Source organism: Meles meles, chromosome 17, assembly GCF_922984935.1.
Source record: "Meles meles chromosome 17, mMelMel3.1 paternal haplotype, whole genome shotgun sequence".
Lineage (NCBI taxonomy): Eukaryota > Metazoa > Chordata > Mammalia > Carnivora > Mustelidae > Meles > Meles meles.
Window position 1 is genome coordinate 5,755,436 of NC_060082.1, and position 14,425 is coordinate 5,769,860.

The 14,425-nt window shown below is 73.6% G+C and overlaps 11 non-coding genes across 11 annotated transcripts; 6 read left to right on the plus strand and 5 right to left on the minus strand.

Moving 5' to 3' along the window:
- Positions 1 to 1,142: 1,142 nt before the first annotated feature.
- On the plus strand, positions 1,143 to 1,213 carry TRNAG-GCC. The gene has a single exon. It is a non-coding gene; the product is annotated as a tRNA-Gly (tRNA).
- A 3,611-nt stretch (positions 1,214 to 4,824) lies between these two features.
- TRNAE-CUC lies at positions 4,825 to 4,896 on the minus strand. Its single transcript has one exon. It is a non-coding gene; the product is annotated as a tRNA-Glu (tRNA).
- A 310-nt stretch (positions 4,897 to 5,206) lies between these two features.
- TRNAG-UCC lies at positions 5,207 to 5,278 on the minus strand. Its single transcript has one exon. It is a non-coding gene; the product is annotated as a tRNA-Gly (tRNA).
- A 744-nt stretch (positions 5,279 to 6,022) lies between these two features.
- On the minus strand, positions 6,023 to 6,094 carry TRNAD-GUC. The gene has a single exon. It is a non-coding gene; the product is annotated as a tRNA-Asp (tRNA).
- Positions 6,095 to 6,607: 513 nt separating this feature from the next.
- TRNAL-CAG lies at positions 6,608 to 6,690 on the plus strand. Its single transcript has one exon. It is a non-coding gene; the product is annotated as a tRNA-Leu (tRNA).
- A 1,537-nt stretch (positions 6,691 to 8,227) lies between these two features.
- On the plus strand, positions 8,228 to 8,298 carry TRNAG-GCC. Its single transcript has one exon. It is a non-coding gene; the product is annotated as a tRNA-Gly (tRNA).
- A 1,455-nt stretch (positions 8,299 to 9,753) lies between these two features.
- TRNAG-GCC lies at positions 9,754 to 9,824 on the minus strand. The gene has a single exon. It is a non-coding gene; the product is annotated as a tRNA-Gly (tRNA).
- Positions 9,825 to 11,385: 1,561 nt separating this feature from the next.
- On the minus strand, positions 11,386 to 11,468 carry TRNAL-CAG. Its single transcript has one exon. It is a non-coding gene; the product is annotated as a tRNA-Leu (tRNA).
- A 513-nt stretch (positions 11,469 to 11,981) lies between these two features.
- TRNAD-GUC lies at positions 11,982 to 12,053 on the plus strand. Its single transcript has one exon. It is a non-coding gene; the product is annotated as a tRNA-Asp (tRNA).
- Positions 12,054 to 12,797: 744 nt separating this feature from the next.
- TRNAG-UCC lies at positions 12,798 to 12,869 on the plus strand. The gene has a single exon. It is a non-coding gene; the product is annotated as a tRNA-Gly (tRNA).
- A 310-nt stretch (positions 12,870 to 13,179) lies between these two features.
- Positions 13,180 to 13,251, plus strand: TRNAE-CUC. The gene has a single exon. It is a non-coding gene; the product is annotated as a tRNA-Glu (tRNA).
- The last annotated feature ends 1,174 nt before the right edge of the window (positions 13,252 to 14,425 follow it).

Consider the following 14,425-nt stretch of genomic DNA (forward strand, 5'->3'; position numbering starts at 1 on the left):
GCACCCTGCCCTTCCCGCCCGGCCCCCGTTCCATTCTCGCCACACCCCACTCAGGTGGCCCGCGCTGCCCTGGACGCCTTACCCTGGCCACACCCGCCTGCCTCCGGCCGGGGACCCAGGCCGCCCAGCCATCTGCTCGCGGGCCCACCACACGGCCCTGCCTTCGGTGGGCCTGGCCCAGGAGTCCAACCCGGCATGAGTGCTCCGCCGAGCGCTGGGCGGAAGGAAGCCCTGCATCCCCAGGCCTCCCACCTGGGCGCCCCAAGCCCGGCCCCCCCCCCCCCGGCCTGGACCCGAGGACCCCAGCGGCGCTCCCTCACCGCGCTCCCTGTCCGCCAGATAGCCAGCAGCCCCGAGCGGCCGAGGGCTCCTGCCTCTCCACCACCGGCCCGAGTTGGACCCCCAGGGAGAGCTGCGGGCCAGAGCTCAGACCCTCAGCGCTCCTCGGCCACGCTCGCGGCGCTCCGGGGCCTCCATCTCCTACACACGACACGCGTGCGGCGCGCACGAGCCCCCGCGGACACCCACCCAACCACCCCCACACACCCACCCACACTCACGCCACCCCATGGCACCCCACGTGTGCGCACACTCAACCGCAGCTCCGTTCCCCAGCCCCGCGGGATCGCGCCCACGCGGCACGGGCGGGAAAGCCATCCGCCAAAGGGCCTGTGGGTCCGGCGGAGAGTAGCCGCCCAAGGGAACGGCGGTGCTCAGCTGCACCTGCCCCAGATGATCGCCCGCGCTGGGTGGGGTTGGGGTTCTGGCCGGGCTTGGCCCTGGCGGCGGCCCTGGACCAGGGAGAAAAGGCAGGAGGAGCCTAGTCCGCCTCCGGGCGACTGTGCCTCGCTCGGCCCATCTCTGCCGCGGCCGCCGCTCCCAAGCGCTCTAGACGTGCGTGCAGCCTCCTCTCTGGACCACGCGGCCGCCTCCTGCTCCAGCGGAACAGGAGGCTCACACGACTGGCTCTGGCCCTGGTCCTGACCCCCGCCCTGGCCCTGGCCCTGGTCCTGACCGCCGCCCTGGCCCTGGCCCTGGCCCTGGCCCTGGCCCTGGCCCTGGCCCTGGCCCTGGCTCCGGTTCTGGCCCTGGCTCCGGCCCGGACCGCTGTTTGGAGCCGTCGGTTGACCACCGCCATCGGTGCATGGGTGGTTCAGTGGTAGAATTCTCGCCTGCCACGCGGGAGGCCCAGGTTCGATTCCCGGCCCATGCAGCACGCCGTCCCCTTTTGGCCCTGCAGCCCCAGCGCACAGAAGGGCTTCCTCTCTCCCCGGCTGGAGCCCGCTGGCCTCAGCCAGCTCGGCTCCTTCCCGGGAGCCCTGCCCCTGCCCCGACGCCCCTTCCCTTCCTCTCCGCTTCGCTGGCCCAGGGGACCAAACTCAACCCACACCCCAAGGCCCCGGGCCCGCCTACACGCTCTCCTTGCCCCTTTGCTCTTCAAGACCTCAGCACCCGGGGCCCTTCCGGCACTGCCGCCACGGCCCCCCCACCACCACACACCCACCCGCCCCGCAGCGCGCCCACGCGGGCGCCTCGCCCCACCTCCACGCCTTTCGCCACACTTGCTCGCTCCCTGCCTCACTCCACCCACGGCCCCAAGGTTCTCCTCTCTTGGCAAAACCAGGAGCCATGAACTTGCCACCCCTAGCGCTGATACATCCCATTCCCCCACAGGGACCCTCACAAACTCTCTTGGACGCACCCCCGGCAGCCGCCCCGCCCCCCCCCCCCCGCACCTCCCCCCCCCACCCCCGTCCCCAGCCCCCTGCGCTCTATATCCTGTCGCTGCCCCAGCGAGGCCCACTCCGCCGGGCTCCCAACCCGAAGACCACCGCCGGCACCAAGCTCCCCCTCCAGCACCGCCAACCTTCCCTTCTCGGCAACAGCAGCAGCCGTGGCAGTGGCGGCGGAGCCACCAAGCCCACCAGCGTGGCAGCGCCTGGACCGCTGCCAGCACCAGGGCCAGCACCCCTGCGGCCGCCGCCAACGCCACCACCGCCACCTGCAGGACCAAGCCCACCGCCACCACACCGCCACGGGCTCCGTGGCCAACAGCACTCAAGTCCTTCACCATCACCGACGCCGTCACCGACGCCGTCACCAACTGGACCCCGTCCAGCTCCAGCGTATCGCCGCGGGCATCCGTGCCAACGGCGCCCAGTCCTCCACCGTCCGTTCGGCCACCCCGCGCCCCACCCAGTCCACCACCCATCCCCAGTACCAGCGGCGGCAGGACCTAGACCACCATCGCCACGCCGGCTCCCGCACCGCCGCCCACAGCACTGCCTCCTTCACCGTCCCGCCGCCATCAGCAGCACGACCGGGTCCACCGTGTGACCCGTGCAGCAGCATAGGCTTCGTCACCAACAGCACCGAAGTCCTCCTCCTCCTCCCACTCCACCGCCACCACCCCGGCACGGACAGCACGGCCCACGGTTCCGACGCCGGCCCCGTCCCCGCCACCGCCGAGGTCGCCGCCGCCGCCAGGACCATCGACACCACCACCACGGCAGCTCGCGGACCGTCACCGATGGACGGCAAAGGTCCACCACTACCGTCCTCACCCGGTCGCTCACACCCAGCAACACGAGGACCAGCGCAGCCTGCGCCGCCGCCCCTGCCAGCCCCTCCTGCCCCAACATCCCCACACCTGTCCCCGGCCTCCACGGCCCCTCCTAGCCACGTCCTGATCCGGGGGAAATGATCCAGCGTCGCCTTGGTGCCTTTGGCCTCTCGGAATCCCAACCCCAGGACGACCCCCGAGACGTGACCTGTCGTCCCGATGACAGGCGGTTGAGATCTCCAGGGGGCGGTGGATCTCCCCTCAGACGCGCCCCCCCACCCACCACCGCTAGGCCTGGTCCCAGATGCGGTCTGCTCACTCTGTCTGTTGCCCTTGCCTGCCTGCCCGCCCGCCCGCCCGCTTCCCACCCACGCCCCTTGGACCCCACCCATGGGCCCCACGCCACCACCCAGCACGGTCCCAGCAAAGCACAGCAGAGCAGAGCAGAGCACAGCAGAGCAGTCTTTGCCGCCCCCCACACCTCCTCCTCCTGGGTCCTTCCCACCACGGGGGAGCCTCCAGCCCTCTCGCAGGGCACCGGGGCACGCTCCCCACCACTCGCCGCCCGCCTGCTGCTCCCGCCAGCCTCCGGTCTCCACCCGCCCCTTGTAGCCCCCACCCACCTCTCACCCTCAAGGCCGGCACTCGGTCTCCGCCTCCCACGGGATCCTCAGGCACACTCCGCCCCTCTGTGCCCTCCCCTCCCTCGCATCTCATTCTCCTGCACAGGTGCACACACGTGCCGGGCAAGGAGCTGGGCAAGGGGCCCCTGCCGCCCCAAGCCTCTGCAGAGACCCTGCCCGAGTGGCCAGCCACGGTCTCCCCCGGGTCCCACCAGACCCACGGTTCCTCGCCCCGCTCCTCCCCCGTCAACACACACACCCGTGCTGCTCCCAGACCTCCCCTCTTTCTGGGATCCTTTTCACCCTGTGCCCTCACCCCCGTGGGAGGCCACCCAGGGCAGCCAACACCTTGATCCTGCCCTATCCCCCTCCGCCGCTGACTCGACCCCCCACCCCCACACAGCCACCCCCACGCGAGGGTGCAGAGGGGCCTTCCTGGGACGACGGGAAGGATCTGGGCGCTCACAGGGGCTCCTTCCCACCGCTGCCCCGACCTCATCCCGGTCCTGCGGGTGGGCTGCTGTGGCAGGTTGGGGCGGCGCACGGGCTGTCCGCTGGGGCTCTGTAGGAGACCGTCTCTGAGTGGACCGCAAACCCCCTGCGGACGAGGGGTGCGAGCGCTGGCGGGAAGGAGACTGTGCCCTGTGACTGAGCCGGAGGAGCATCCGCACAAGAGGACACCCCGGGGAACGGGGTGGAGAGAGGGGCGGAGGAGATCGGGGCTAGGTGGGCCCGAAGGCGCCCGTGGGAAAGACCGGAGGGGAAGACAGGTGTTGCAGGGAACACCCTGGCCACTTTGCCTTGGATTCAGGCGACTGGTGACGCGGTTGGCCCCAAGCCCACCCTGTGTGTGCGTCCGGTGTGCCTCCACCGCCTCGCAGCGGCAGGGCTGTTGGCTTCTCCCCGGCGGCCTTCTGCATCTCCCCGCTCGCCAACCTCCGCTGCCCGGGGGCGGGGCTACCCGGACGCGCCCAGATTCGCTTTGCCCACTCCACGTGCCGGGCGCCGCGGTGTGCCTCTCTGCTCCCATCCCGGCTGGAGCCCGCCACCCAGGTGACCCACACCCGCCGGCGCCGGGGAGACGCCGCCAGCCCCGGGGGTGGCCGGTGCTGTGGAAGCTGGCCCCAGCGGTGGCTGGCCCGAGGGTGGGGGGCGAGGGAGGGGACCAGGGGCTCCAGCAGGTGACCTGACTCCCACTCCCACCGCCCCCTCCTCTTCAAGGCACCCACGCCGCCAACTAGCACCTCAGGAAGCAGCAAGGGGTCGCTGGTCACGGGCGGCCCCGGTGTGCCGCGGGAGAGTCCAAGTCCCTGCGGTGGCCGTCCGTCCCGGCGTCTGTTGGGGGCCCCTCCGCGGGGACAGAGGCGGCCGTGGCCTCTGGGGTGGTGTCCGAGGGGCGAAGGGGGGGCGCGGGGGCAGGTGAGCGTCCAGGGGAGGCGCGGAAGTCCCACCCCACCTGCGAGGCCAAAAGGCTTGGCCTGGCCGACGCGACAGGGCAAGGCTCGGGCTGGACGGGGCGGCTGGCCTGGTGCGGGCGCCCTGGCCACGGGGCCAGGGAGAAGCCATGGAGCTTGGGCTAAAAGGGGGTGCGTGCCGATGCGCTGCGGAGGTGGGTAGGCCGAGAGGAAGAAGAAAGGCTTCCCTGACCGGGAATCGAACCCGGGCCGCGGCGGTGAGAGCGCCGAATCCTAACCACTAGACCACCAGGGAGCGTCGGGTGCCGCGCCTGGCCCGCACCCCCTGGACCCGGCGCCTCCATCCCACCCGCTCGCCTCTGCTTGGGCTCCGGGGCCCCTGCCTGGCCACCGCCAGCCACCCCCCCGCCCTGCCAATCCGCCTGCCCCGCTGGCAGCGCCCTCAAAACGCCGTGCGCCTCCTCCCCTGCCACCGGCGCTCAACCTGCGGACCCGCTCCGGCCGCCTCAGCACCGCAGCGCGCCGGCCTCGGGGCCGCTCCGGGCTCCCGGCTGCCATGGGGCCTGGCCACCGGGGCCCTGGAGACGCGCAAAAGGTTGGCCAGCTGCGTTGGCCGGGAATCGAACCCGGGTCAACTGCTTGGAAGGCAGCTATGCTCACCACTATACCACCAACGCTGCACAGCCCGGGCCGCCCCCAGACGCCGGCCCAGGGTTCGCCCCGGCGTCTGCACGCGGCTCTGGTCACCGCCTCGGCGGCCCAGCGCGCCGCGGCCCTGCCCCGACGACCCGCCGGTCCACAGCGCCGCGCAGCTGCTCGCGCCAGCAGAGGCCGCCCGGCGTCCCACCCGCGCCAGCCCCACGCGGCTGGGCGGCTCCCCGGGCCCGCCCGCCACCCGCCCTTGGGGGGCGCTCCGGGGACCACCCCCGCCCCCACCACGCCCCCTCTGCCGGCCGGGAATCCCCGTCCCCCGAGATCCGCCTCCCTCCCGCCACGCGCTCACCCCGGCCCTTCTCCACAGGCTGCTGGGTGAGGCCACATCCCGCGCCCACGGAGGACCCCACCCAGCCGCGGCCCACCCGTCCCCCGCGTCCCGCCCCGTCCCGTCCGGTCCCCTCCATCCGTCCTCCGCCCCCGCCCCGCCCAGACCGGGCGGCGTCCAATAACCGGGGAGCCCGGGGTGGCCCGGGCACGACGGAAGGCCCTGACTGGGCTGTGGCGAGCCCGCCGGCGCGCCGCCCCGACGCCGAGGAAGGCAAAAGGGTGGCGGTGGTCGACGGTGAGCAGGCCGGGCGGCCGTCGTGGCCCTGGCGGCCTCTGGCCGCACGCCGGAGGGAGGAGGACAAGGGCCCTGGCGGGGCAAGCGTTTGCGCGGAGCGGGGGCGGCGCCGGCGGCGCCCAAAAAGGGCGTCTCGCCTCGCCTCCCCGTCGGGGAATCGAACCCCGGTCTCCCGCGTGACAGGCGGGGATACTCACCACTATACTAACGAGGACGGCGGCGGCCGTCCGGCCGCCCGACCCCTCTCCGCCTGCCTGCCCACGCCTACCCCTGCCCTCGACGCCCTGCTTTCCACAGGCGCCCGCCGCGGGCCGCACCGGACCCGACCCCAAACCAACGTCGTCCGCCGTCGCAGCAGCCCCCCTGCCCGGCTCGGGACGGACCCCGGACCCGGACGCCGGCCCAACACTCCCAGCGCGCCACGGCCTCTGCCCTGCCGGGCGCGGATCGCGCGGGGAGAAGCCGCCCCACAGGACAAGCGAGGCTGCGACCAGGAGGACAGGCGCCCAGGAAGGGCAGAGGCCGAGGAGGGAGAGGGGGAGGAGCTGGGGGCGGCGGCGAGAGAGGCGGGCCCGACGCCGCCCTCTGGGCGCGCGCCGGGGGATGTGCGAGGGCGGCGGCGGCGGCGGCGCGCGTCCCGTCCCTGGCGCAGCCACACCGCCGCCAGCCAGCGGCAGCCTTCGCGCCGGGTCCCAGCCAGGCGAGCGGCGACGCGCCCAGCCCCGCCGTCAGGATGGCCGAGCGGTCTAAGGCGCTGCGTTCAGGTCGCAGTCTCCCCTGGAGGCGTGGGTTCGAATCCCACTCCTGACAGGCCCACCTTTTGGCCTGCCCTACCAGGGCACGGGACCCCGCGGGCCTGGGCCACGCCCTCCGGCAAGCCCTGTCCTTGCCTGGCGGGCCGCTGCGGCCCTACACCCCGGCGCAAGGGGCCCAGGACGGAGCTCGGACGCCTGGACCCTCCGGACCACAGGCTTGGCGCGCACACGCCCTCGTCCACCCTCTCGCGCGCCTCTCTCACCTGATCCCACAGCCGCAGGCCTGGGCAACTCCCTCCTCGCCCGCTTGCCGAGGGCTGCGTTCTTGCCCCTCCCACCGGCCCCTGCAGACCAGCGGCGTGCGCCAGTGCCGAAAGCCCTCCGCCCTCGCTTCTCCCGCCCACGGGTGCCCGCTGAACAGTGCTTCGCTCTCAGAGCCCTGCGCTTCCGCCACCAGGAGCACGGTGGGGGACGAGCACCCTGCCCTTCCCGCCCGGCCCCCGTTCCATTCTCGCCACACCCCACTCAGGTGGCCCGCGCTGCCCTGGACGCCTTACCCTGGCCACACCCGCCTGCCTCCGGCCGGGGACCCAGGCCGCCCAGCCATCTGCTCGCGGGCCCACCACACGGCCCTGCCTTCGGTGGGCCTGGCCCAGGAGTCCAACCCGGCATGAGTGCTCCGCCGAGCGCTGGGCGGAAGGAAGCCCTGCATCCCCAGGCCTCCCACCTGGGCGCCCCAAGCCCGGCCCCCCGGCCTGGACCCGAGGACCCCAGCGGCGCTCCCTCACCGCGCTCCCTGTCCGCCAGATAGCCAGCAGCCCCGAGCGGCCGAGGGCTCCTGCCTCTCCACCACCGGCCCAAGTTGGACCCCCAGGGAGAGCTGCGGGCCAGAGCTCAGACCCTCAGCGCTCCTCGGCCACGCTCGCGGCGCTCCGGGGCCTCCATCTCCTACACACGACACGCGTGCGGCGCGCACGAGCCCCCGCGGACACCCACCCAACCACCCCCACACACCCACCCACACTCACGCCACCCCATGGCACCCCACGTGTGCGCACACTCAACCGCAGCTCCGTTCCCCAGCCCCGCGGGATCGCGCCCACGCGGCACGGGCGGGAAAGCCATCCGCCAAAGGGCCTGTGGGTCCGGCGGAGAGTAGCCGCCCAAGGGAACGGCGGTGCTCAGCTGCACCTGCCCCAGATGATCGCCCGCGCTGGGTGGGGTTGGGGTTCTGGCCGGGCTTGGCCCTGGCGGCAGCCCTGGACCAGGGAGAAAAGGCAGGAGGAGCCTAGTCCGCCTCCGGGCGACTGTGCCTCGCTCGGCCCTTCTCTGCCGCGGCCGCCGCTCCCAAGCGCTCTAGACGTGCGTGCAGCCTCCTCTCTGGACCACGCGGCCGCCTCCTGCTCCAGCGGAACAGGAGGCTCACACGACTGGCTCTGGCCCTGGTCCTGACCCCCGCCCTGGCCCTGGCCCTGGTCCTGACCGCCGCCCTGGCCCTGGCCCTGGCCCTGGCCCTGGCCCTGGCTCCGGTTCTGGCCCTGGCTCCGGCCCGGACCGCTGTTTGGAGCCGTCTGTTGACCACCGCCATCGGTGCATGGGTGGTTCAGTGGTAGAATTCTCGCCTGCCACGCGGGAGGCCCGGGTTCGATTCCCGGCCCATGCAGCACGCCGTCCCCTTTTGGCCCTGCAGCCCCAGCGCACAGAAGGGCTTCCTCTCTCCCGGGCTGGAGCCCGCTGGCCTCAGCCAGCTCGGCTCCTTCCCGGGAGCGCTGCCCCTGCCCTGACGCCCCTTCCCTTCCTCTCCGCTTCGCTGGCCCAGGGGACCAAACTCCACCCACACCCCAAGGCCCCAGGCCCGCCTACACGCTCTCCTTGCCCCTTTGCTCTTCAAGACCTCAGCACCCGGGGCCCTTCCGGCACTGCCGCCACGGTCCCCCCACCACCACACACCCACCCGCCCCGCAGCGCGCCCACGCGGGCGCCTCGCCCCACCTCCACGCCTTTCGCCACACTTGCTCGCTCCCTGCCTCACTCCACCCACGGCCCCAAGGTTCTCCTTTCTTGGAACAACCAGGAGCCATGAACTTGCCACCCATAGCGCTGATACATCCCATTCCCCCACAGGGACCCTCACAAAGTCTCTTGGACGCACCCCCGGCAGCCGCCCCGCCCCCCCCGCCCGTCCCCCCCCACTCCGCCGGGCTCCCAGCCCGAAGACCACCGCCGGCACCAAGCCTTTTGGCCTCGCAGGTGGGGTGGGACTTCCGCGCCTCCCCCGAACGCTCACCTGCCCCCGCGCCCCCCCTTCACCCTCGGACACCACCCCAGATGCCGTGGCCGCCTCTGTCCCCGCGGACTGGCCCCCAACAGACGCCGGGTCGGACGGCCACCGCAGGGACTTGGACTCTCCCGCGGCACACCGGGGCCGCCCGTGACCAGCGACCCCTTGCTGCTTCCTGAGGTGCTAGTTGGCAGCGTGGGTGCCTTGAAGAGGAGGGGGCGGTGGTCTTCGGGTTGGGAGCCCGGCGGAGTGGGCCTCGCTGGGGCAGCGACAGGATATAGAGCGCAGGGGGCTGGGGACGGGGGTGGGGGGGGGGAGGTGCGGGGGGGGGCGGGGCGGCTGCCGGGGGTGCGTCCAAGAGAGTTTGTGAGGGTCCCTGTGGGGGAATGGGATGTATCAGCGCTAGGGGTGGCAAGTTCATGGCTCCTGGTTTTGCCAAGAGAGGAGAACCTTGGGGCCGTGGGTGGAGTGAGGCAGGGAGCGAGCAAGTGTGGCGAAAGGCGTGGAGGTGGGGCGAGGCGCCCGCGTGGGCGCGCTGCGGGGCGGGTGGGTGTGTGGTGGTGGGGGGGCCGTGGCGGCAGTGCCGGAAGGGCCCCGGGTGCTGAGGTCTTGAAGAGCAAAGGGGCAAGGAGAGCGTGTAGGCGGGCCCGGGGCCTTGGGGTGTGGGTTGAGTTTGGTCCCCTGGGCCAGCGAAGCGGAGAGGAAGGGAAGGGGCGTCGGGGCAGGGGCAGGGCTCCCGGGAAGGAGCCGAGCTGGCTGAGGCCAGCGGGCTCCAGCCGGGGAGAGAGGAAGCCCTTCTGTGCGCTGGGGCTGCAGGGCCAAAAGGGGACGGCGTGCTGCATGGGCCGGGAATCGAACCCGGGCCTCCCGCGTGGCAGGCGAGAATTCTACCACTGAACCACCCATGCACCGATGGCGGTGGTCAACCGACGGCTCCAAACAGCGGTCCGGGCCGGAGCCAGGGCCAGAACCGGAGCCAGGGCCAGGGCCAGGGCCAGGGCCAGGGCCAGGGCCAGGGCCAGGGCCAGGGCGGCGGTCAGGACCAGGGCCAGGGCCAGGGCGGGGGTCAGGACCAGGGCCAGAGCCAGTCGTGTGAGCCTCCTGTTCCGCTGGAGCAGGAGGCGGCCGCGTGGTCCAGAGAGGAGGCTGCACGCACGTCTAGAGCGCTTGGGAGCGGCGGCCGCGGCAGAGATGGGCCGAGCGAGGCACAGTCGCCCGGAGGCGGACTAGGCTCCTCCTGCCTTTTCTCCCTGGTCCAGGGCCGCCGCCAGGGCCAAGCCCGGCCAGAACCCCAACCCCACCCAGCGCGGGCGATCATCTGGGGCAGGTGCAGCTGAGCACCGCCGTTCCCTTGGGCGGCTACTCTCCGCCGGACCCACAGGCCCTTTGGCGGATGGCTTTCCCGCCCGTGCCGCGTGGGCGCGATCCCGCGGGGCTGGGGAACGGAGCTGCGGTTGAGTGTGCGCACACGTGGGGTGCCATGGGGTGGCGTGAGTGTGGGTGGGTGTGTGGGGGTGGTTGGGTGGGTGTCCGCGGGGGCTCGTGCGCGCCGCACGCGTGTCGTGTGTAGGAGATGGAGGCCCCGGAGCGCCGCGAGCGTGGCCGAGGAGCGCTGAGGGTCTGAGCTCTGGCCCGCAGCTCTCCCTGGGGGTCCAACTCGGGCCGGTGGTGGAGAGGCAGGAGCCCTCGGCCGCTCGGGGCTGCTGGCTATCTGGCGGACAGGGAGCGCGGTGAGGGAGCGCCGCTGGGGTCCTCGGGTCCAGGCCGGGGGGGGGGGGCCGGGCTTGGGGCGCCCAGGTGGGAGGCCTGGGGATGCAGGGCTTCCTTCCGCCCAGCGCTCGGCGGAGCACTCATGCCGGGTTGGACTCCTGGGCCAGGCCCACCGAAGGCAGGGCCGTGTGGTGGGCCCGCGAGCAGATGGCTGGGCGGCCTGGGTCCCCGGCCGGAGGCAGGCGGGTGTGGCCAGGGTAAGGCGTCCAGGGCAGCGCGGGCCACCTGAGTGGGGTGTGGCGAGAATGGAACGGGGGCCGGGCGGGAAGGGCAGGGTGCTCGTCCCCCACCGTGCTCCTGGTGGCGGAAGCGCAGGGCTCTGAGAGCGAAGCACTGTTCAGCGGGCACCCGTGGGCGGGAGAAGCGAGGGCGGAGGGCTTTCGGCACTGGCGCACGCCGCTGGTCTGCAGGGGCCGGTGGGAGGGGCAAGAACGCAGCCCTCGGCAAGCGGGCGAGGAGGGAGTTGCCCAGGCCTGCGGCTGTGGGATCAGGTGAGAGAGGCGCGCGAGAGGGTGGACGAGGGCGTGTGCGCGCCAAGCCTGTGGTCCGGAGGGTCCAGGCGTCCGAGCTCCGTCCTGGGCCCCTTGCGCCGGGGTGTAGGGCCGCAGCGGCCCGCCAGGCAAGGACAGGGCTTGCCGGAGGGCGTGGCCCAGGCCCGCGGGGTCCCGTGCCCTGGTAGGGCAGGCCAAAAGGTGGGCCTGTCAGGAGTGGGATTCGAACCCACGCCTCCAGGGGAGACTGCGACCTGAACGCAGCGCCTTAGACCGCTCGGCCATCCTGACGGCGGGGCTGGGCGCGTCGCCGCTCGCCTGGCTGGGACCCGGCGCGAAGGCTGCCGCTGGCTGGCGGCGGTGTGGCTGCGCCAGGGACGGGACGCGCGCCGCCGCCGCCGCCGCCCTCGCACATCCCCCGGCGCGCGCCCAGAGGGCGGCGTCGGGCCCGCCTCTCTCGCCGCCGCCCCCAGCTCCTCCCCCTCTCCCTCCTCGGCCTCTGCCCTTCCTGGGCGCCCGTCCTCCTGGTCGCAGCCTCGCTTGTCCTGTGGGGCGGCTTCTCCCCGCGCGATCCGCGCCCGGCAGGGCAGAGGCCGTGGCGCGCTGGGAGTGTTGGGCCGGCGTCCGGGTCCGGGGTCCGTCCCGAGCCGGGCAGGGGGGCTGCTGGGACGGCGGACGACGTTGGTTTGGGGTCGGGTCCGGTGCGGCCCGCGGCGGGCGCCTGTGGAAAGCAGGGCGTCGAGGGCAGGGGTAGGCGTGGGCAGGCAGGCGGAGAGGGGTCGGGCGGCCGGACGGCCGCCGCCGTCCTCGTTAGTATAGTGGTGAGTATCCCCGCCTGTCACGCGGGAGACCGGGGTTCGATTCCCCGACGGGGAGGCGAGGCGAGACGCCCTTTTTGGGCGCCGCCGGCGCCGCCCCCGCTCCGCGCAAACGCTTGCCCCGCCAGGGCCCTTGTCCTCCTCCCTCCGGCGTGCGGCCAGAGGCCGCCAGGGCCACGACGGCCGCCCGGCCTGCTCACCGTCGACCACCGCCACCCTTTTGCCTTCCTCGGCGTCGGGGCGGCGCGCCGGCGGGCTCGCCACAGCCCAGCCAGGGCCTTCCGTCGTGCCCGGGCCACCCCGGGCTCCCCGGTTATTGGACGCCGCCCGGTCTGGGCGGGGCGGGGGCGGAGGACGGATGGAGGGGACCGGACGGGACGGGGCGGGACGCGGGGGACGGGTGGGCCGCGGCTGGGTGGGGTCCTCCGTGGGCGCGGGATGTGGCCTCACCCAGCAGCCTGTGGAGAAGGGCCGGGGCGAGCGCGTGGCGGGAGGGAGGCGGATCTCGGGGGACGGGGTTTCCCGGCCGGCAGAGGGGGCGTGGTGGGGGCGGGGGTGGTCCCCGGAGCGCCCCCCAAGGGCGGGTGGCGGGCGGGCCCGGGGAGCCGCCCAGCCGCGTGGGGCTGGCGCGGGTGGGACGCCGGGCGGCCTCTGCTGGCGCGAGCAGCTGCGCGGCGCTGTGGACCGGCGGGTCGTCGGGGCAGGGCCGCGGCGCGCTGGGCCGCCGAGGCGGTGACCAGAGCCGCGTGCAGACGCCGGGGCGAACCCTGGGCCGGCGTCTGGGGGCGGCCCGGGCTGTGCAGCGTTGGTGGTATAGTGGTGAGCATAGCTGCCTTCCAAGCAGTTGACCCGGGTTCGATTCCCGGCCAACGCAGCTGGCCAACCTTTTGCGCGTCTCCAGGGCCCCGGTGGCCAGGCCCCATGGCAGCCGGGAGCCCGGAGCGCCCCCGAGGCCGGCGCGCTGCGGTGCTGAGGCGGCCGGAGCGGGTCCGCAGGTTGAGCGCCGGTGGCAGGGGAGGAGGCGCACGGCGTTTTGAGGGCGCTGCCAGCGGGGCAGGCGGATTGGCAGGGCGGGGGGGTGGCTGGCGGTGGCCAGGCAGGGGCCCCGGAGCCCAAGCAGAGGCGAGCGGGTGGGATGGAGGCGCCGGGTCCAGGGGGTGCGGGCCAGGCGCGGCACCCGACGCTCCCTGGTGGTCTAGTGGTTAGGATTCGGCGCTCTCACCGCCGCGGCCCGGGTTCGATTCCCGGTCAGGGAAGCCTTTCTTCTTCCTCTCGGCCTACCCACCTCCGCAGCGCATCGGCACGCACCCCCTTTTAGCCCAAGCTCCATGGCTTCTCCCTGGCCCCGTGGCCAGGGCGCCCGCACCAGGCCAGCCGCCCCGTCCAGCCCGAGCCTTGCCCTGTCGCGTCGGCCAGGCCAAGCCTTTTGGCCTCGCAGGTGGGGTGGGACTTCCGCGCCTCCCCTGGACGCTCACCTGCCCCCGCGCCCCCCCTTCGCCCCTCGGACACCACCCCAGAGGCCGCGGCCGCCTCTGTCCCCGCGGAGGGGCCCCCAACAGACGCCGGGACGGACGGCCACCGCAGGGACTTGGACTCTCCCGCGGCACACCGGGGCCGCCCGTGACCAGCGACCCCTTGCTGCTTCCTGAGGTGCTAGTTGGCGGCGTGGGTGCCTTGAAGAGGAGGGGGCGGTGGGAGTGGGAGTCGGGTCACCTGCTGGAGCCCCTGGTCCCCTCCCTCGCCCCCCACCCTCGGGCCAGCCACCGCTGGGGCCAGCTTCCACAGCACCGGCCACCCCCGGGGCTGGCGGCGTCTCCCCGGCGCCGGCGGGTGTGGGTCACCTGGGTGGCGGGCTCCAGCCGGGATGGGAGCAGAGAGGCACACCGCGGCGCCCGGCACGTGGAGTGGGCAAAGCGAATCTGGGCGCGTCCGGGTAGCCCGGCCCCCGGGCAGCGGAGGTTGGCGAGCGGGGAGATGCAGAAGGCCGCCGGGGAGAAGCCAACAGCCCTGCCGCTGCGAGGCGGTGGAGGCACACCGGACGCACACACAGGGTGGGCTTGGGGCCAACCGCGTCACCAGTCGCCTGAATCCAAGGCAAAGTGGCCAGGGTGTTCCCTGCAACACCTGTCTTCCCCTCCGGTCTTTCCCACGGGCGCCTTCGGGCCCACCTAGCCCCGATCTCCTCCGCCCCTCTCTCCACCCCGTTCCCCGGGGTGTCCTCTTGTGCGGATGCTCCTCCGGCTCAGTCACAGGGCACAGTCTCCTTCCCGCCAGCGCTCGCACCCCTCGTCCGCAGGGGGTTTGCGGTCCACTCAGAGACGGTCTCCTACAGAGCCCCAGCGGACAGCCCGTGCGCCGCCCCAACCTGCCACAGCAGCCCACCCGCAGGACCGGGATGAGGTCGGGGCAGCGGTGGGAAGGAGCCCCTGT